This window comes from Chanodichthys erythropterus, chromosome 10 (assembly GCF_024489055.1).
Source record: "Chanodichthys erythropterus isolate Z2021 chromosome 10, ASM2448905v1, whole genome shotgun sequence".
Taxonomy (NCBI): domain Eukaryota; kingdom Metazoa; phylum Chordata; class Actinopteri; order Cypriniformes; family Xenocyprididae; genus Chanodichthys; species Chanodichthys erythropterus.
In genome coordinates, this window is record NC_090230.1 from 47,214,291 (window position 1) to 47,227,850 (window position 13,560).

Here is a 13,560-nt window from a genome sequence, read left to right on the forward strand (position 1 = left end):
GCGTGCTAAATCCTCTGCACTTGCATGAAAGGATGTAAACTGAATCAGTTGGGGTAGGATACATGAGTTTTTGAATAGGAAATGACAGGCAGACCCCTTAGGTGGCTCGTTTTTTTGTTGCAGTGTCATGTTGAGGTCAGAGCTGCATCTGAGTGTCAACTCGGGACAAAACTCAATGTACCAAGCTCAATAGCCTGAGAGTCCTCTACAGACCAGGTGTGGGATCCTTCATGTGTGAAATCCCAAACTGGCAACCTGCATTCAGATGCCCATCCCCTGGCCTCTGTCTTTCCCATATCCCTTGTTTTGGAACAGCCATCTTGAAGCAGAATCTGTATTTAGTGGAAGACTGGCTCATTGACCACATTAATGGTCAGAGCTGGTGAATCCCATTGACTTTGCCAATACCGACTGTAGTTCTGGGTCGGTGATTTGGTGTGCTTTGCGGGAGTGGATCGATGGCTATGTTTGGACTCAGTGGAGCAGTGTTCAGGTCATTGACTGGATCAGTGCTGCATGTTGTCCTCCAATGACTTATTTGAGAATGAGCTCAAAATTCGAAAAAGTCGAACCGAAGGATGAAAGTTCTGTTCTCTAAAGGTGACCTACCAAACTGTTTCTAGCTTGCAAGTGCTCTGTGTTGATCGGACACGATTTGAGTGGCCAAGGGTCAATGAGCACAGCTGGATAGTAGAGTGAGTCTGGCACCCTGTGTCAGAACACAGGATAAAAGTCTTTGTACTGCTCGAACTCTCTCTAACGAACACAAACACCTGCTTGCGGCGAGACACCTGTTTCTGATTATGAGTATTTACCTCGGGATGTTTTTTCCCCAGATGAGCATATTCATTTGGCACATCATTTTATTTTATAAACATTTCAGAGCATACTGATATCAAGTCGGGAGGCTGATGTTTGTTTGGAAGTATAAGGTGAGGGGGTGAGGACAAACCAAATTTCTTGGATTAACCTTGTGGGGGAAAAAAACCCTGCTATAAACCAGCCTAAAGAGGTTAGCTGGTCTCCTAGCTTCGCCAAACTTGTTAGGCTGGTATGTTTTGTCAGTTTTAAGGGAAGTTTTGACCATTTGTCTGCTGGTCACCCACTGGTCTCTTGGAGACCAGTTAGACCATATGAAGACCAGCTTCCCTGCAAGGCCAAACTGGCTAGGCTGGTCTGATATGCCAGTTTTAAAGGGGTTTTGGCCATTTGTCTGCTGGTCAGCCATTGGTCTCTTGGAAACTAGCGTTGTAGTCAAGACCACCTAAACCGAGACCAAGTCAAGGCAAAGACCAGTGTGTGTCGACTCGAGGCCAAGACTAGACCAAGGCCAAGGCAAGTCGAGACAGAGTCAAGACCAAGACCGGACTAACACTCTTCAAATTCATCTGAAAGATCCAAATTTACTGCCTGAGAAATGTCTTATTTTTAATCAATAATTACAATTAGAATAATAAAAGACACTATATAGAGCTGTTGAAACAACAATTAAAACAACAAAATTCATCTTTATGCTGCAGAGGTGGAACAGAAGTTGCATCTGAATTGGTACAATTACAAATGCATAAATAATGTTGAAATTAATGTTTGTTTTTTTTTAAATAAAATTTAGTGAACATTTGTAAAAAAAAAAAAAAAAAAATCACGTTTGCCTCTTACTTGTGATATTGCTTAGTTATATCATATGTTATAATATAAATATCAAGATCACAAGTACTTTTTTGCAATCATATCTTGAATTTTGTAGGCATTTGTACTAATTTTGGGGACATTTTTTACAAAATCCCTTGTTGATTTCTGACCCGGCACAACAGTAAGAAAATAAATGAAATTAGAAATAAGTCAATGATTGCACTTAAAGCAGTAAGTTTTACATCTAATCAAACTAATGATGTTAACAAAAAAATCAGACAATGCAATGGCAATTTAGCGATATCTCGCAGTTGTGGTCTTGAAATAAAATCCAGAGTCCTTTTAAGGTGTACTCACACTAGGCGCTCTGAACCATGCCCGAGTGCGTTTGACCCCCAAAGCCTGGGTTCGTTTGACAAGTGTGAATGCTCTGTTCCGTGCCCAGGCGTGGTTTGTTTAGCCGTCCCTGGCCTGCTTGGAAGAGGTGGCTGTCTTTGTAATAATTTTCTGATACGTGCAAGTTAAAATCGCTGCACGGCATAAATTATAAATATATTAGGCAGTATCTTAGCGAAAGTGCTTTTCTTCCTGTTTTCTTCCATTCAAAAAGTTGCATTGTATATGATGTAAGCGTGCTCCGGCCTGGAACGTTAGTGCAATATGAGTGCGGACCAGAGGCAGGGGGGGAGGGGGGACAATTATGCTCAGGCCCGGTTCAAGGCTACCGTGCCTAGTTTGAGTACACCATTAGTCTGAAGCCAAGACAAGATCAAGACCAAATGCGGCTGAGACCAAGACAAGATGAAGACTTTCAAAAAATGGTCTTAAGACCATTCCATAGCAAACAGGCTGAACTAATAAACCAGGTGAAAAGTTTGCCATGTCAGTCACAAGACTGGTTTATCCAAGCCCTGGTTTAAATGTTCTGCACATACAGCATGTTTTAGTGCTTTCCTCATCCATTGATGGAATGTTGTCCCGGTGGCCCTTTAAGACAGTTGTTCCCAAACTTTTTTCCAAGAGACCCCTATTTTAAGATTTAAAATCCTTAAAGCAGAACTAAGTAACTTTTTTTACCTTCATAAATAGTTTTCTAAGTCCTTACGATGGTTAATTGACTTGTAATGGTATGCCAGAAAACAGCACTTGCAAGTTGAGCTGCACAGACCCGAAACAAACTCGCCTCATGTTCACGCGAGAGTGACAAAATGCTTTACGGTAATTCAAAAACAATGTGTATATATATATATATATATATATATATATATATATATATATATATATATATATATATATATATATATATATATATAAAATTACCACCCCTCCATCGAGATTTCTTGTACTGTATTTGCAAAACTACTGCGCTGGTGAGCGTTGTAGTCGTAGTCCAGGGCTGCGTTTCCCAAAAGCATCGTAAGTTGACACTTAAGTTGATCGTAGCTCCATTGAAACCAATGGAGCTACGATCAACTTAGGCTTATGATGCTTTTGGGAAACGCAGCCCTGAGCTGCACTTGGAGTACTTACGACAGTGTGCTTCACTGAAGGAACCTGTAGGGGGAGCTTCGCAAATCTTACTGAGTTCCGCTTTAACAAACCCACATTCTAGATACCTTATTATATGAATTAGAATCAGAATTGTTGTAGAATGCACATTAGCTTATTTTCCATTAACTTTACTTAACTTCTAAATTTACAACAGCGCATAAAAATGTGGTCTGAGTTTCACAAACAAAAAACGCAAACAGGCTGAATGAAAATGTAAATCCATTCTCTGTCAGTAGGTGGTGCTTTTGTAACAGCAGAAATAGAGCTGTAACCCCAAAAACAAAGCAGAGCTGCGCTTATAAACACTACGCCTTACAAAGAGGGATGATGAAAAGAAAATTCCATTAAAACTTTTCTCAAAGCAGTCAGTTCCCTTCAGAGATACATTCATATAATCCATTCATACTTTAATTCATATAATTTCCCTCAGAACTCTGTTGTAAAACCTCACTTCTTTCGCCATTTTTTTTTTTCAAATGAAACCTACACTTCCTGCTTTATCTGTGAGAGTGCTTACTTTGCTTAATACTGGACAATCAAATACAGTTTTAATGATGATTAAAATATTAAACTGTAATACTAACAGGTGGAAATTGCATTGTGGAACTGCAAAGATGTACGACCCCTCGTAAATCTTTCCTTTTTTTTCAGTATTGCATATTTCATAATAAAGATCTAAAGCACCACAAATACAATTAGGATCATAAGTAATTATCTAATGGCACATACAGTATGTAACATCAGTAGGATGTTAGCACAGCTGTGGAGGGAATTACCGCAGGGAGTAAAGAGACAGGAAGGAAGTGACTCTGACAGACCCATCTCTCACCGCTCCTCCTCTCCTGCTCACCATCATTAGAGCAGAAGGGTGACGGACAGATAAAGGAAACCTTTTAATAACACTGCAACCTTTTAAGAGGGGGCACAATCGACAGAGCCCATGGGCGAGCTGGAGCCAATCAATGCGGCTGTGCCCTGCCATCTACTCTTTCTCTCAGCCTCCCACTCTCTATCTGTTCTATCTCTCTCTCACTTTCTCATTCTGTCAGTGGAAGAAGAGACATCTTCCACCTACATTTTCACAACTGCTCCTCTGAAACTTCTCGGTTTAAATAGTACTTTTCCTTCTTAATAGGACCGTTCCTTGCTCTCCCTGATGGGACTGACTTTCTCTCTGTCATTAGCAGCAACGCGTGTTACAGATAGAGGATGAGGCCTGTGATGAGATAGGGTTCCTTTGAGGAAAGATGCATTGATGCCATGGTGACATTTTAACAGTTGGTTGTTTTTGCTTGTCTTTTTTTTTTTTTCACATTCACATGTTTTTTAAGTTCTCACTGAAATTAGAATAGTCTCCCACATCGTCTCTCACTTGGGGCTTTGCTGTTGAGTAAACTGTCCTATGCTTTCTTTCTTCTTTTTTTTTAAATCTTTTTATTTTCCTTCCTGTTGCTCTTGCATTTTCCGTTTATGATGGCTTGTTTGCTTTGCTGTTTGTAGCAGCTATTATTAAAGCCCAAACCCGGCCATGTTACCATTTAAAGTCAACATGAATTTAAAATTGACTCCATTTGAATCTATCAACACAAGTCCCTGTTTTTATTGTCCTTGATTCATCAGTGCATATCATTCCAAAGCAAAAATGTCTCTGTAATCTTTCATAAAATGCGTTTTCCTCTGCCTCTGAAATGACTTTTTTTTTGCATGGGCTATTTGTTAATATTAACTAAAAGCCAAATACAGTAGCTTGGGAATTGTCTGACTACATTCTAGTATGAAATGCACTTTTTTTTTAAATCAAATCAAATTCATTCAAGTCCTATCTTTAATTTGAATCGCATTGAATAACCTGTTTAACCTGAAATGGGTCATATTATGCCTTTAAAGTGCCCCTATTATGGATTTTTGAAAATTACCTTTTATGCATTGTGTAATGTAGCTGTATGTGAATGTAAACAGTCTGCAAAGCTGTAAAGTTGAAAGTGCATCATAAATAAAGGTAGTCTTTCAAAAGAAAAAGTCGACTGAGCCGCTTAAACGAGTCGTTAGTAATTCAAATCACATTTTCACGAAGTTCACACATCACAAGTCAATACATTTGCATAATGCCCGCCTAAGTTATGCGTAGACATCCCATGAAAATTTTAACCCCTCTCAAAGGTTGTAGCTTGTTCGTCTGGATAAAAACTGATTAAACTGAGTAGAGTATCAATGAGAAACTGTTGCTCAAGTTGTCCTTGTGATTGAGGTTTGGGTTGAATAACTAGTTATTCCAATATTTCATCATCGGACTAGTGCTCGGATTGATGAGGTAAAATCGACGGCATCGTTATGGTCTTTACAGTGTGTACAAACGCTGAGCTTTAGGAAGCTCCGGAGCTGTAAGCGGTAGACCAATCACAACAGACAGGGTTATCTGGCCAAATAGCATAATAGGGGCACTTTAAATGATGTATACTGAATCACTTTTCAGAAATTACACAGATTCAGCTTTCAAGATGATTTTACAGTATCTTTTTTATGTGTGTGCATCATGGATAATTAGTACTGTGACATAACTATTGCTATTAGGAAGCCTAATTAAAGACTTATCTTAGTCCGAGACTACAAAACTGCACATTCTACATTCTTTGTACCACATTAACACTTTTTAGCACCTACACGGACACCTTAGCTCGACCAATCAGTACTTGATAATGAGCTGTAAATCCTTACCACTGATCTTGATGTTCAAGAACGTCTACTCAAAAAAAAAAAAAGTCATATAAAACTAAAAAACAGCATTAATCACAAGCTGGAGGGGGACAGCGCACTCATTAATGGTTTTACTGCCTCGTTGCCCTTGTCCTTATATCATAAAGGAGGGGAGACCATGCATGGAAACAAAACAAAAATGACTGATACGCACATAAAGTCACTTTCAAACTGATTTACGCAATTGCAGAAAGTTGTTCATACATTTAATTACAATGTTTGTTATGAGGTTATGGTATATGATTTGCTATTTTAACAAGCACAATAATTAATGTATGTATATGTGATACAGAAGAGGACAGAGGGTAGTCCCACATAATAAAATGTTAAATAATATACACACACATTTGTGGAACATGTTCATAAATATAACTGAAAATAAATATATAATGATGCAAGCAATTTGTCTGCATTATTAATCTATACTTTAAATTTATAGTTCACTCAAATATAAAAATTATTTATCATATAATGTGCACCCATTTGACTTTATTTATGCCACGGAACAAATAGGGTCAAAAGTTCAAGCTGAAATTTTCCACACTCTTAAAAATAAAGAGGGATTACATAAGGTTGATTTTTAAGGAGCCCCTAAAGGGACATGGGGTGCAATCTCAAAATTGATTGCATTCACCCGAGAAACTTTGCATTTGCTCACAAAACCTTTTGAGTTCTTTGCAAGCGAACGGAAAAGTTTTTGCGAGGGAATGCAAAATATTTGCGAGAGAATGCAATAGCATTGATAAATGTTTTTCCTTCACTGTGTCCCTTTAGGACAGGACTCTGGAAAATTAAAAGCCTTATATAAGCCTTATATGAAGGCAACACAGGCTGTAAGTGTATATTAGCTATATTAGCCTACTATCAAAATGACTACAAATATATTATGAGGTATTCCCGAGATATATATTTAAAAACTGCTGAAAGCTACAGAAAAAAAGAAGCAAATGGATCAGTGCAATTCACAGAAACAGCTGGAGAAACATGGATTTGCATTTATCATTTTGTGTCAAATTGTTGGATTTTGAGGTAAAATCATTCCATATCTATTGTATTGTTATATATTATGTTGACAAATCATCAATTAAATATTTTCCATCTTATATTCTGCATAATTGTGTGTTTTAAAATAAACACTGACAAAAACTATAACGTTACTATAAAACTGTTAACATTATATGTTTTAGGGCTGGACATTATGACGATATAACATTGATATAAGTGATTACTCGGATTTAAACCTACCGATATTGTAGTTAGGCTACATAAAATATTCACACAGCCAGATTTGCTTTTATGTATTTCCCCGGCGTCAAATCAGGCACATATACATGTCAGGAAACACGACTCCAGGCTACATGTCAATATCCATGGATTAGGTTTATATGACAAGCTGTAAGAAACACTTTCGAGTCCAACCTTTAGTGTAATTTGTTTGTTTTACTCACGTTTTCGCAGTTTCCCCTATTAAATCTAGTCACGCAGCAGGTTCTTTTGCCACTCAATCCAGCTGAGGGAGCGCGCTTTCGGCGGGAAAGTGACGTCGATGCATACCCTCGCGCCACGCTGAAACGTGTGTCGCAGGCTATGACGCAAACTTCGTTGACAGAAATGTTGAAATTTAATATTTATTATACACATTTTTACAGCATTGGAAAACGTTAAGAATGTTTGTGTCATGTTTGTGCTCCTACAGAAACCATATGAAACCATACCCATCTTTTTCCATTTTCATACATTTTTGAAAAAGCTCCAGGGAGCCACTAGGGAAGCGCTAAAGAGCCGCGGGTTGCCGACCTCCGCTTTAGGGGCTCTGTAAATTTCACAGTGCCTTTTGGGTTCCTAATGGATATTAAATGTTTTTCCTTGAATCATAAATGGCAATAAAGAACCTTTATTTTTAAGAGTACATACGATGAACGTGAATGGGGATTGTGGCCATTAAGCTGTTAAAATGACAAAAAAGCACAATAAAAGTGGTCCAAGACTTCTGAAGCCAAACGATAGATCTCTCTAAGGAACAGAGTAAAATTAAAGCCATTCAATTAAAATCTTGCTTGATGCCGTCCCCATTCACTTTCATTGTAAATGAGCAGCTTGGACATTTCACTAAATAGCTTCATGTGTGTTCCACGAAAGACAAAGTCTACTAAACGAAACTAAATGAGAGTGAATAAATGATGACAGAATTGTAATTTACAGTTGAACAAGAGTCAAAGAGTTTGGCACAGAAATGTTTTCTTCCCTAGACAAAAGTTTGAATCACATGCATTCAAAGTCAAAGCCAGAAGCCGTGTTTATTTTCCTTCTTTTAAAAAAGAGCAAATCAAAAGACGGAACGGTTTCCTGTGGAGGGAGTGGATCAGGCCAGCGTGTTACATGCCCTGCCAGCACACTTACACTGCTTTACAAAGGCAATCTGTGAAGATCTTTCCGGTTGAAATATTCTGCAGTCTGCCTGTCTTTGTTGTGTTGTTCTGTATAATTCATTACAGTTCACTGAATGTGACAAGAACTTTAGCTCATATTTCCTCTTAATATAAGCTACACAAAGAAAAATTAAGAAGTGGAGGTAAAAACTGACAGGGTTTTGAATATTTATATATATTTATATAAAACTCGTCCAGCAAGCGAACGTGTGGTAAAGTAAAAAAAAAAAACTGGAAGACACCGATAAGCAACAAGAAACGCAGAGACATAAACAACAGAGAAACAGGAATAGAGAGGGACTCCAAATATACTGCGAAACAACAAAAGAAAAAGAGCAGCAGCAACTGAAATCTCAAAGCAAAGTGGTTTTCCTTTCTGAAACCATTCCTCCTTTTTGACACTTTTATGTGATAAAAAGCAAGGTTTTTTTTCCATATTTGAGGCAGGGTTAATATGCTAATACAAGGGATGTAGAGGAGATGGAGGCAGAAACCAAAAACTGCTTTTGGAAATTCAAAGTTTTTCTCTCTCGCAGGCCCTCAGAACACGAATACAGTCTTCAAATAAATATGCTACGCTGAACAGCAATGAGAGATGCGCAAAGTCAGTGCCTCTGAGCCACGGGGATGTAAGGATAGGATTAGAAACAAGAGTCCCGGTAGGATGGCTTTAACACAGAGATTCTTAGAAGATGTAGAGACGGCAGGAGTCTGAGAAGAGCCTTTTGTGAAGCAAGGATGAGATCCGACTGTAATCTGTCTTTACAATAGCTTTCTGCTCTCATTTAGCAGTTCATTTGCTCTTTCAAAAGAAGACGTCATCTTTTCTCATAACGTATGAACTACCCTGCACACAGCACATTAGTTTGAAATTGTGGTATTATGCTAAAGTATATTATGGATTTGCATTTATGCCTTTGGACGATGCTTCTATTCAAGAGTGCGTTCAAAGCATGCATTCTTATCAGTATGCGTTTTTTTTTGGGAACTGACCCCTTGACCTTGCTGTTGCTAATATATATAATGCGTATATAAGCAAACGTTACCATTAGCAAATCATAAATGCATTTTAAATTTAATTTTGTTATGGCAGATTGAAATGCAGGAGTGGTTGTGTCTGTGTTTATGAGGAGAAGAAGAGCATAAATAGACAAATCAATAGACGATAAGCTGCTGTGTCATCTCAACAGGACCGGCCACCTCCCGGAGGTCAAAAAGGTCATCGCACACACAGACTATATAAGTCTTTAAACACCTCTGAATTCAATCAATATTCTGAGTTTCTGACTTTCTTGAGGATTTTTAAGCAAACTTTTCTAGTTTAGAAAATCTTGATGTGCATGTGCAGGTTTTATTTAGCTATTTACGTAGTTGTGCCCAGAAGTGTGTTATATCTGATAAAACCTTCCTTGGGGACAGTGAGTGACAACATCAATTAGAAACTTCAATTGAGAGGCCAAATTTAATTGAAAATGATTCATAAATAAGTAAATATTTAATTAAATGTATTAAAGACCCTTTTCTGGTTAAAATCAAGTTTTTAAAGGTGCCGAAGAACATGTTTTCAAAAGATGTAATATAAGTCTTAAGTGTCCCCTGAATGTGTCTGTGAAGTTTCAGCTCAAAATACCCCATAGTTTTTTTTTTTTATTAGTTTTTTTAACTGCCTATCATGATAAATGCACCGATTCAGGGTACGTGACCCCTTTAAATCTCGTGCTCCACGCCCCAAAAGCTCGCGCTTGCCTTAAACACCATAAACAAAGTTCACACAGCTAATATAACCCTCAAAATGGATCTTTACAAAGTGTTCATCATGCAGCATGTCTAATTGCGTAAGTACAGTGTTTATTTGGATGTTTACATTTGATTCTGAATGAGTTTGAGGCTATGCTCCGTGGCTAAAGCTAACATTACACACTGTTGGATAGATTTATAAAGAATGAAGTTGTGTTTATGCATTATACAGACTGCAAGAGTTTAAAAAATGAAAATAGCGACGGCTCTTGTCTCCGTGAATACAGTAAGAAACGATGGTAACTTTAACCACATTTAACAGTATATTAGCAACATGCTAACAAAACATTTAGAAAGACAATTTACAAATATCACTAAAAACACTGCAAAAAAACGTTGTTCTTACTTAGAGTTTTTGTCTTGTTTCTAGTCAAAATATCTTAAATTTCTTAAATCATGAAGCATTTTCTTGACAAGTAAAAATATTTTTTTTTTTGTTTTTAGGAAAAATAAGTCAAAATTAAGTGAGTTTTTCCTTAAAACAAGCAAAATAATCTGCCAGTGGGGTAAGCAAAATAATCTTATATCAAACCAGAAATAAGATATATAATGTTGTTTTCAGTTTGGATTAAGATTATTTTTCTTACCCCACTGGTGTCACAGACACGCCAGGCTCCACCTCACCACAGTACCCACGCACCCAATCACCAGCATACTAATCACCGCCACCTGCATCTCATTCACTCTGCAATCACCAGCACTTCAAAACCACCACACTCACACACACTCACTGTCCGGTCTCGTTTGCAATACCTTGTGTTAATGCTTACCTTAAGGACTCCCCTTCATCAGACTTACCTGCTCCAGCGATCTCCTTCATCTCCTTCGTCTCCTGGTCCCTTCATGTGTTTACCCTTCTGTGTGTGTGAGTGTCTCCAACGTCTCTCTTCATCTCATCTCAGCTCCTGGATAAACAAACCATACAAGGACAGTATTACTCTCAATTCATCTCTCAAGTACCTGATAACAGTCATAACCTCTCTGTGTTCTCATATTATTCAAATAAACTCACCTGGATTGCTTTTATCTCTGCCTCCGTGTCTATATCATAACAGAAGACCGGACCATAACAACTAACGGCATGAGTACTAACGATCCATTCCAGGAACTCGTGGACGTGCTGCGTCGAGCACTCACACCACAGCCCTCAACATCGTCCTCCCTCAACACGGCTGTCTCCGCACCCACCAGCACCACTCCTTCACCTGCATTCACCGCCAGTCCCATGGCCAAACCGGCGCCCTACTCTGGATCGGCGGAGGAATGCAGCGGATTCCTTCTCCAATGTGAGCTGGTCCTGGAGATGCAGCCGCACCTCTACACCACAGACACGGCTAAAATAGCGTTCATTATTTCACAACTGCAAGGGAAGGCTCTGCAATGGGCAGATTCGTTATGGACCCAGAAAGGCCCAGTCGTCCAATCCTATTCGGCGTTCGTCTCCCACTTCCGGGAAGTATTCGGGAAACCTCTGACTGATTCCTCGACTGGTGAGAAACTTTATAATCTAAAGCAAAGAAACCTATCTGTTAACGAATATGCCTTGCAGTTTCGAACGCTAGCCGCCACCAGCGGATGGAACGAGCAAGCCCTCATCACCACGTTCCGTCAGGGGCTGGAACCCTCCGTGCGGCTGCATCTCGCTGCATACGAGGACTCCATGGGATTAGAACGCTTCATCCAACTCGCCATCCGCGTGGGGTCCCGTATGCAGTCGTGCATTCAAGAACACCAGGGCCAGTCATCCACCACCAACCTCCTCCGTCGGTCCGAACCCGTCAGCTCCCCAGAACCAGCCAACGAGCCCATGCAAATAGATCATTCTCGTCTCACCCCAAACGAAAGACAAAGAAGGCTGGCCCTGAATCTCTGTCTCTATTGCGGAACAATGGGGCATAATCTCTCCACATGCCCAATCCGTCCTCCTCGACCCGTGGTGAGTGCAATATTTCCCTCCATTCAGAAAATTAAACCACTCACTACAACTGTAACCCTTACTGCTGCTAACATCTCTGTTCCAGTGGTGGCGCTCCTTGATTCAGGGTCAGCTGGAAACTTCATCTCAGGCACCCTCTGTAGACAACTCAACCTTAAGATCTCTCCTTCACCGACGAGCTATCAAATCCACTCCATCACGGGCAAACCCCTAAGCCGCAGACACATCCGTCACTGCGTGGGTCCACTTCAACTCAGCATCGGTATCCTGCACACTGAACACATCCATTTGCTGGTTTTGGAGGAATCCACCGCTGACGTGGTTCTAGGGCGCCCGTGGCTGGAACAACACAACCCCAACATCTCCTGGCGCACGGGCGAAGTCCTGAAGTGGGGCGATCACTGCTTCCCAGACTGCTTCCCAGCGCTTCCTGTTCCAAAACCTCCACTCTCCAAGTCTCTTCTCGTGAATGCCACGTCCATCGAGAGCCCTGTTGAGAAGCGCTCCGTGGATGTTCCCCCTGACTACGCCCCCTTCAGCGACGTTTTCTGCCCGCAACGCGCCTCCAAGCTTCCTCCACACCGGCCATGGGACTGCGCCATCGATCTGCTGCCGGGTGAACCAGTGCCCAGGGGACGCATATACCCCCTGTCCATACCGGAGGAGAAGGCCATGGAGGAATACATCAAAGAGGCACTCGAACAAGGTTACATCCGCCCGTCTACTTCCCCTGCTGCTTCAAGCTTCTTCTTCGTGGCAAAGAAGGACGGAGGCTTGAGGCCCTGCATCGATTACCGTGCACTCAACAAGATCACCATAAAGTTCCGCTATCCACTTCCCCTCGTCCCAGCGGCCCTGGAACATCTCCGCGGTGCCACTGTGTTCACCAAATTGGTCCTCCGCAGCGCGCATAACCTCATCCGGATACGTGAGGGGGACGAGTGGAAGACCGCCTTTGTCACGCCCACAGGACACTACGAATACCTCGTGATGCCGTATGGCCTGGTCAACGCCCCCTCCGTATTCCAGGATTTCATCCACGAGGTGCTCCGGGAGTTTCTCCATAAGTCCGTTCTGGTTTATATAGATGACATCCTCATCTACTCCCGGAGCTTGGCCGAACATCGCCACCACATTGCGGAGGTCCTCCAGCGCTTACGGCAGTTCCATCTCTTCCTCAAGGCTGAAAAATGCTCATTCCACCAACCCTCCGTCCAGTTCCTGGGGTACGTGATTGATCACAGTGGCATCCGGATGGACGAGGGGAAGGTCTCCGCCATACAGTCCTGGCCCACTCCTACCACTATCAAAGAACTCCAAAGATTCCTAGGCTTCTCCAATTTCTATCGCCGGTTCATCAAGAATTACAGCACTATCGTCAGTCCACTCACCAACCTACTCCGTCACCAGCCCAAGTCTCTGTCCTGGTCTCCACTAGCCACCAACGCCTTTGAGACCCTG

The 13,560-nt window shown here is 40.8% G+C and overlaps 1 protein-coding gene across 1 annotated transcript in view; it reads right to left on the reverse strand.

The window, feature by feature from the left end:
* The window catches only part of gbe1a (glucan (1,4-alpha-), branching enzyme 1a), a 193,540-nt gene that overhangs the window by 49,503 nt on the left and 130,477 nt on the right, over window positions 1-13,560 (reverse strand). The window lies entirely within an intron of this gene.